The 9,382-nt window shown below is 40.7% G+C and overlaps 1 long non-coding RNA gene across 1 annotated transcript; it reads right to left on the reverse strand.

Moving 5' to 3' along the window:
- Positions 1 to 1,534: 1,534 nt before the first annotated feature.
- On the reverse strand, positions 1,535 to 3,126 carry LOC119271537. Its single transcript, XR_005134583.1, has 2 exons — positions 2,547 to 3,126; positions 1,535 to 1,683 (listed from the first exon to the last, which is right to left on the reverse strand). It is a non-coding gene; the product is annotated as an uncharacterized LOC119271537 (long non-coding RNA).
- Positions 3,127 to 9,382: the final 6,256 nt, after the last annotated feature.

Raw genomic sequence — 9,382 nt, forward strand, 5'->3', positions numbered from 1 at the left:
GGATCAAATCCAACAAAACTTCATCACACCAACAAATCACAAAAAAAATTAGGGGGCTATTTTTGTGGGGAATCTTCGAATTTAGGGCAAAATCAGCAAAATTAAGATAGCAAACAAAGAGAGGGGCTCAGAAATCGTTACCTACGTGGCTCATGATACCAAGATGATGTAGGGTGGAACCCTAGATGGCCGATCTTTCACGAAAGGAGGGGATCCCGTGAAGAACACGAAGAACACAAGAGGAAACACGAGAGAATCACTCAAACCAACAAGAACGATCACACATATGCTAGATCCTCAAACGCAAAAGAGATACACGATCTGAATCCAACAAAGGACGATACATAGGGTAACCGGTTCTTCTTCGTGAGGAGGTCTTGAGGGGTCTTCTCATGAAGGGGTATTGAATCCAAGGTGGATCTTCTCCGAAGAGATAACGGTCCCTCGCAATGGAGTAGATCCAGATGGATGAGTGAAGCTCTATCTCACATATGAGCTAACACAACGCTAACGCTAGAAAGAGGGAGGAGGATGAGTATATATAGTCTAGGGGGTCGAAGAGGTACATGGGCCTCGGCCCTACACTGCGCGCAGACAGGTGAGGCCGGATGTCCGGGTGTCGGGCCGGATGTCCGGGCTGGCAGGGTCGGTCTTGATGTATTCGGGACGGAGGACGCCGGATTTCCGGACTTGGGCCGGATTTCGGGGCTTGGCCGGATGTCCGGGCTGAGGCCGGATGTCCGGGGCCTATAAGGTACTTGGCGGCTGTCATTGTAGGTGCTTCAGGGGCCGGATGTCCGGGGTCATGGCTGAATGTCCGAGGCCTAGAAGCTGCTCTTGACTTCTTCCGTTGGTTCTCTTCGTCCGTGAACTTGGGGACTTGTCCGTCTTCACGTGCATCTTCGAGACGATCCGCTTGATACCTAATCATGCACAACATCTTGGACTTAGGTAGTAGAAGTCACCTCGTGTCATAGGTCCTCTTGGCACTTGATGAGACGATGGTAGGTCCATGGAAATGACCATAGGATGCTTCGCATCAAAACCTGCATCCACAAGCGAGGTATGACAATTGAAACACTCAAGTTGGTTTGGCCTAAACTAACTTCACCTGCCTCCACTAGGTAGTCAAGGTTTACACAAGCACAAATTACACCAGGCTAAACTGGACCACAACCAAATTACTCATACACCGGAAACCCTCGGAATCATAGAATGATACGAGAAAGATCTTCAAGAAGTCTCAAGTGTGCTCATTCATGGCGCATTCTCTATGGACAATAGAGCGCTTAGCCATCAACGTATTCATCTGATTTAAGCCCCAAAATCCAAAGTACGCTCAGCCATGGCGCATTCTTTAGGGGCAATAGAGCGCTCAGCCATTGACGCATTCACATGAGAAAAAGTCCTGAGCCTACAGCTATAAAGACTCACCACTTCCATGCATCACTCGACACATACCCACGTCTACAATCGCAAGCCACTCACACCATCACATAACACAGTCAATACCAAAACATGACAACACGAAACACAATGATCACCCAAACATATAACATATCACAACAATTACACATGCATAGCAGAAATATAGGATGAGAAAAATCAAAAGTGCAAATTTGCCTTGAACGGTGTTGAAGTACTCTAACGCTTAGTCCTGGTCCGCTTCATACTCTCGACAATCTATATGTTTAACAAAGGCACCGATAAATAAATTATACTCACATAACACAACAAACAACAAATAACTCAAATAAAACTTAAATAACAAAACATATCAGTAGGTATATATTATCTACATGCTAGTAGGATCACAATGTAAAAAAATCAACTAATATGGATAAATGGTTTGAAAGATGTGGCCTTGGGAAGGTTAAATACCAATTTAAACAAATTCAAATTTAAACAGTCCAAAAAAATGGTCTAAGTGGACCTCTCAAAGGTATAAATAAGTAGACATTAGTCTTTAGTCTTACTGGTTCGGTCTTTTTCTTTTTTTGTTATGATGCCCACATTTAATACTTCTCAATTCTTATTTATTCAAGGGTCTATTCAGATGCAGCTTCAAGAGAGCTCTATTCGGCCTTTGTATGACCGTCTTCCCTTTCTGTCTATCTCCTTCGGTCAGGTAGTTCTGCTTCCGATGCCGGAGGAGCATGGTGGGATAGAAGAGTAGTTTCTGAGTTCGAGATGTCTGAGCTTGAAGGTTTCGCTTCTCAAATTTTAATTCTATGGTATTCTCCTGGTCATTACAGGTACACAGGAAAAAGATTCGATTGATTTGGAGTTACAGATCTCAAGTTATACCAAAACGAAAATATTATATGAAATGTGCCAAAACAATTGTGTCATGACAGCATTCCTAGAAGAACTGACGCAGCTACTATGGATGTGCCACGTGTCAAGGCGTGAGTGGCCGTAGGATGTTTGCTGCTATGGCTAACCGACATACTGCTGGCATATAACACAAAAACATTTCAACGAAAGAAAAAAAATAGAGATTTAATCTGGCGGTCCAACTTGAATCGACGGCGGGAGATGCTCACCGGAACAGCATAGGCTCGGTGGCTGCCGGACTTGGAGGAGAACGGCGCGGGGCGGCCCGGACTCGGAGTATGTGCGCGATGCGGAGGCCTCCTGAGACAAGACAGGGGACGACGGGTCGAGATGAGGAGGAACACGCCGAACTCGAAAACGTCCTCATGGGCGACCGGGGCTTCTGCTAGCGTCGGTGAGGTCCGGCTGGAGCTGCGGCGTCGGACTTGAGCTTCGGATCGATGTCCTAGAGCTCGATTGGATGCTTCCCTATGCGATATAGTTGGTTAGGGGGACAGAGGAGGTTAAGGCGAATACAATAGAGGGTAAGGGAGGCGCTGAGGACACTCAGTGGTGAAGAAATCGGCGGCGGCATAAGCTTCGGGCGGCGGTGGACTCCAGCGAGATCTGGGCGCCATTCTAAGGCATGGGAGGCGGCGAAACGAAGAAAAAAGGTAGAGGAGAGGTTGGTGATCTTATATAGGGTGGATCTCCTGTCCTGGGGTCAAGAATCGATCGAACCAATCGATTCGATCTCGCTACGGTTTGGCGAGCTACAGTGTCCCTGAGGAACACGCTCGATGGGGAAGATGACAGGCGGGGCTAGGTGGTCAGTGGCAAAGAGAAGGAATATAGAGAAAAAAACAGTAGACAGCTGCGGTTGGGCTGCTTTGTGCGGAAATGGGCCAGCCTACTGTCGCTGCGATGCTGCTGCTCCAGCGCTCTGAGCGATGAATTAAAATGGGCTGCCCCTGTACAGCCCGATGAACAGTAAAATCTGGCTGAGCAATTATACTGAACAGGAGGTCTATTTGGTTTAAAATGAAATACAAATAGATTCCTAAAATTACCACAACACATAGTAAAATATTATTGATATTACAGAATACAGTGAACATTTTCATCCCAAATAATTTTTTTAACAAAAACTATTTTATGCAATAGGAGCAAATAAGAGCATCCAAACAGTAATGTTTTCTTCTCTCAATATTTTTTCTTGAGTTTAAAATTATTTGAATATTTGTAAAATCAAAATAAGAGTCAAATGAATATGTGGGAAAGTCCTTTTATTCCTTCTCATTAGAACATTCCATAACCTCCCAAATTTCAAATATGCGTAGAAATCATGATGTAAAAGAACGATCATATTAACATTCCAAATTTGAAAATTTGGGATGTTGCAAATCTACCACTCTTAAAATGAATCTCGTCCTCGAGATTCGAAGAGGCTAGAAAGAAAAGGTTGGGTTTGGGATTCTCTTTGTATATCCATTAATCATCCGAGAATCTGGGGTGCCACCACCCTTAGAGTTAGAGTCACTAGGTCTTCAAGAATCTTACTCCTTTGATAATATCATTCATGTGAACGCACTACACTCTTTTTGGATCTTGAATTCCATATCAAAAGAGTGGTCTTCCATTAACTCAACCTTCACGGTTGACAGGTCTTGCCTACATACTAAATAAAATTGATTCTCTCATGGTGGACATCGAGCATAATCCTCGAGTACCTACAGAAAACATTATTGCTTTATCCTCACCGTTAAAGCCAACTATTCGCAGCGAGTGCCTTCTATAAGGGTCAAGCATCATACTATTCTAAGGCTTTGGCTTAACATCGTTGTCCCTCAATTATAGGCAAGTCACTCTAGATTTACCATCCCACATAGCAAGAGCGAATAATAAGAGTAACTCGACATGGTGATCAATCCATTCCGTACCCAAATCATTACCTTGTATATGGTTTAGAGAATCTCGCATTCTAACACTCGGACATCCTCACTAGCATTACAAAAATGTTTCTTGTTCATGAACTAGGTTTGGATAATCCATTGGTTCTGCATGCCAATCAAAACAATCTATCGTTCCTTACAACTCTCGGGTTTACGTCAACTACTTTAAAACATATACCGATGAATTGTAGCTTCCTCCAGGTTTCTTCCTTCAACAAGACGGTGCTTGCTTCTTGTCGGATCTTGGCGCATGTGGTTAAACTTGAACTCATCATTGGGTTGCAACATGTATTAGGATATAGATAGAATAAAGACCTAAGGGGAAAATACTACCCATATGCTCATGCTGGCAACAAAAACTCCAACAAAAACAAAAAGCACTAAATTCACACAATTTACACAAGTCACACTACACAAGCAAAACCTACATGTAAGGTCATATCCAAGAGATATGATCTTATCATACTACCAGAAATCGTTTATCGGACACAACTTAGTAACAGTGGTCTACCAACTAAAACTCCTTAAATGACACTAATATAATTCCAAGGGTCATCTATACTTGAAAAGAAAAGATACGAGTACAAGAATAGGAACTATCACTACAAAAAAATACACTTCCGTGATGATACGTGTTTGTTACAGTAGGTCATGTTTCCTGTCATGCATGTACATCCATGACGATTTTATGACAGAATCAAGATAGTCATACCTATGTCGTCGTAGAAGTGTTCCATGACAATACCTAAATTATCATAACGAAAGTGTTCACTTCCATGACGATAAATGATGCATCATGGAAGTGCTTTCGTCAAGAGTAACCAACACGTGGCATCCACCGTAACGGGTCGCCGTTAAGCTATCGGATCCGGTTTTGGATCCGATAACCCATTAATAGAAACGACCAATGGTGATTTTCCACGTGTAAAATTCTCATTGGCCGGACGAAACACGTGTCAGCTCGTCATTGGGTCAGATAGGCGCCTATGATATGTGATACGTCTCCAACGTATCTATAATTTTTGATTGTTCCATGTTGATATATTATCTGTTTTGGATGTTTAATGGGCTTTAATATGCACTTTTATATTATTTTGGGGACTAACCTATTAACCGAAGGCCCAGTGCAAATTGTTGTTTTTTTGCCTATTTCAGTGTTTCGCAGAAAAGGAATATCAAACGGAATCCAAATGGAACGAAACCATCGCGAGGATCTTTCTTGGAACAAACGTCATCCAAGAGACTTAGAGTGGAAGTCAGAGACGCAACGAGGTGGCCACGAGGCAGGAGGGCGCGCCTAGGGGGTAGGCGCGCCCCCACCATCATGGGCCCCTCGTAGCTCCACCGACCTTCTTCTTTCGCCTATATATACTCTTATACCCTGAAAACATCCAAGGGAGCCACGAAACCACTTTTCCACCGTCGCAACATTCTATACCCATGAGATCCCATCTTGGGGCCTTTTCCAGCGATCTACCGGAGGGGGATTCGATCGTGGAGGGCTTCTACATCAACACCATAGCCTCTCCGATGATGTGTGAGTAGTTTACCATAGACCTTCGGGTCCATAGTTATTAGCTAGATGGCTTCTTCTCTCTCTTTGGTTCTCAATACAAAGTTCTCCTCGATGTTCTTGGAGATCTATTCGATGTAATACTTTTTGCGGTGTGTTTGCCAAGATCGATGAATTGTGGGTTGATGATCAAGATTATCTATGAACTATATTTGGTTCTTCTCTGAATTCTTATATGCATGATTTGATATCTTTGCAAGTCTCTTCGAATTATCAGTTTAGTTTGGCCTACTAGATTGATCTTTCTTGCAATGGGAGAAGTGCTTAGCTTTGGGTTCAATCTTGCGGTGTCCTTTCCCAGTGACAGCAGGGGTAGCAAGGCACGTATTGTATTGTTGCCATCGAGGATAAAAAGATGGGGTTTAAATCATATTGCTTGAGTTTATCCCTCTACATCATGTCATCTTGCCTAATGCCTTACTCTATTCTTATGAACTTAATACTCTAGATGCATGCTGGATAGCGGTCGATGCGTGGAGTAATAGTAGTAGATGTTGAATCGTTTCGGTCTACTTGACACGGACATGATGCCTATGTTCATGATCATGCCTAGATATTGTCATAACTATGCGCTTTTCTATCAATTGCTCGGTAGTAATTTGTTCACCCACCGTAATATGTGCTATCATGAGAGAAGCCACTAGTGAACCTATGGCCCCCGGGTCTATTTTACATCATATTAGTTTCCCGTCAACTAGCCAATTTCTGTCGCCGTTATTTTGCAATCTTTACTTTCCAATCTATACAACAAAAATACCAAAAATATTTATCTTATTATCTCTATCAGATGCCACTTTTGCAAGTGGTCGTGAAGGGATTGACAACCCCTTTATCGCGTTGGTTGCAAGGTTCTTGATTGTTTGTGCAGGTACTAGGCGATTTGCGTGTAGTCTCCTACTGGATTGATACCTTGGTTCTCAAAAAACTGAGGGAAATACTTACTCTACTTTGCTGCACCACCCTTTCCTCTTCAAGGGAAAACCAACACATGCTCAAAAGGTAGCAAGAAGGATTTATGGCACCGTTGTAGGGGAGATCTTCGCCAAGTCAAGACATACCAAGTACCCATCATAAACTCTTCTCCCTCACATTACATTATTTGCCATTTGCCTCTCGTTTTCCTCTCCCCCACTTCGCCTTTGCCCTTTTCTTTCGCCCTTCTTCCATTCGATCTTGTGTTACCATGTACCTTCTTTTTGCTTGCGTCTTCGCTTGCTAAAAGTTTAAGGATCCTCATCCACTTGCTAATCTCTTTAAGAGATCCAATTATGATGAACTTATTGCTAGTGAGTTGAGTGCACTAGATTATCTTTATGAGATTTTGCTTGAAATTCATGAATCTGAGAAGTGTGATGAATTACCTTATGAAGCAATTCATGATAGTTCTTTGAATAAAAAGCATAATTGCAATGATTTTATTATAAATTCTATTGATGTAAATTGTGCTAATAATATGCAAAACCCTAAGCTTGGTGGTGCTAGTTTTGCTATGTCCTCTACTTGTTGTAATGATCATGATTGGGGTGATTGTTCTTATGATCTTGAAAATTTATTTAATACCCATGATGAATATGAGATTGATAATAATGTTTGCAATAATATTAAAAGTGGGTTTGGAAGAGTGTCAACTTTATATCCCACATATTTGGAGAATGTTCAATCTTATGAAGTTTTTGATAAAAGTGGGTTTGGAGAGGTCATGACTTTAGTTAATGTTAATCCCACTATTTTGGAAGAGTGTCAACTTTGCATACATGTGGATCTTGTTAAGAATATGTTTTGTGATAGCTATATTGTTGAATTTTCTTATGATCCTACATGTAATTATTATGAGAGAGAAAAATATGGTTGTAGAAATTTTCATGTTACTAAATTACCTCTCGTTATGTTGAGATTGCTATTGTTTATTTCCGCTTCCTTGCATATGCTAGTTTTTGCTTGCCTTGATAATTTGTTTGCCTATAAGATGCCTATGCATAGGAAGTATATTAGACTTAGATGTGTTTTCACATGTTTTATGATGCTCTCTTTGTGCTTAAATTCTTGTCTTTCATGTGAGCATCATTGAAATCTCTGTTTAGTAATAAATATTTTTGTTCTTGTTGGGAGGCACCCCAATTTTATTTTTGTTCTTTACTTTTTGTTCCTGTTTAGTAATAAATATTTTATCTAGCCTCTGTTATGATTGTGTTTTTATGTTTTAATTAGTGTTTGTGCCAAGTAAAGCCTTTAGGATATTCTTGGGTGATTGTTGTTTGATCTTGCTGAAAAAAACAGAAAGTATGCGCTCACGAAAATAATTTTTATTTTTTTTACCAGAGAGCGATAAAATACCAATTCCAACTGAAGTAGATCAATATACAAATTATTTAGGTCGTCCTAATGTTTCAAAAATTTTGGAGTTACAGAAGTATCCGAAACCTCCAGATTGCTACAGACTGTTCTGTTTTGACAGATTCTGTTCTTTGTGTGTTGTTTGCTTATTTGATGAATCTATGGGTAGTATCGGGGGGTATGAACCATAGAAAAGTTGGAATACAGTAGGTTTAATACCAATATAAATAAAGAATGATTTAATTACAATACATTAAAGTGGTGGTTTGTTTTCTTATACTAACGGAGCTCATGAGATTTTCTGTTGAGTTTTGTGTTGTGAAGTTTTCAAGTTTTTGGGTAAAGATTTGATGGATTTTGGAACAAGGAGTGGAAAGAGCCTAAGCTTGTGGATGCACAAGTTACCCCAAGGTAAAATTCAAGGACAACCAAAATCCTAAGCTTGGGGATGCCCCGGAAGGCATCCCCTCTTTCGTCTTCGTCTATTGGTAACTTTACTTGAGGCTATATTTTTATTCACCACATGATATGTGTTTTGCTTGGAGCGTCTTGTATGATTTGAGTCTTTGATTTTTAGTTTACCACAATCATCCTTGCTGTACACACCTTTTGGAGAGACACACATGAATCGGAATTTATTAGAATACTCTATGTGCTTCACTTATATCTTTTGAGCTAGATAATTTTGCTCTAGTGCTTCACTTATATCTTTTCGAGCATGGTGCTGGTTTTATTTTATAGAAATTATTGATCTCTCATGCTTCACTTATATTATTTTGAGAGTCTTTTAGAATATCATGGTAATGTTCTTTGGCTATAAAATTAGTCCTAATATGATAGGCATCCAAGATGGGTATAATAAAAACTTTCATATAGAGTGCATTAAATACTATGAGAAGTTTGATACTTGATAATTGTTTTGAGATATAAAGCTGGTAATATTAGAGTCGTGCTAGTTGACTAATTGTGAAATTTAGAAATACTTGTGTTGAGGTTTGCAAGTCCCGTAGCATGCACGTATCATAACCGTTGTGTGACAAATTTGAAGCATGAGGTGTTCTTTGATTGCTTTCCTTATGAGTGGCGGTTAGGGACGAGCGATGGTATTTTCCTACCAATCTATCCCCCTAGGAGCATGCGCGTAGTGCTTTGAGTTTGATGACTTGTAGATTTTTGCAATAAGTATGTGAGTTCTTTATGACTAATG

Source organism: Triticum dicoccoides, chromosome 3A, assembly GCF_002162155.2.
Source record: "Triticum dicoccoides isolate Atlit2015 ecotype Zavitan chromosome 3A, WEW_v2.0, whole genome shotgun sequence".
Taxonomy (NCBI): Eukaryota; Viridiplantae; Streptophyta; class Magnoliopsida; order Poales; family Poaceae; genus Triticum; species Triticum dicoccoides.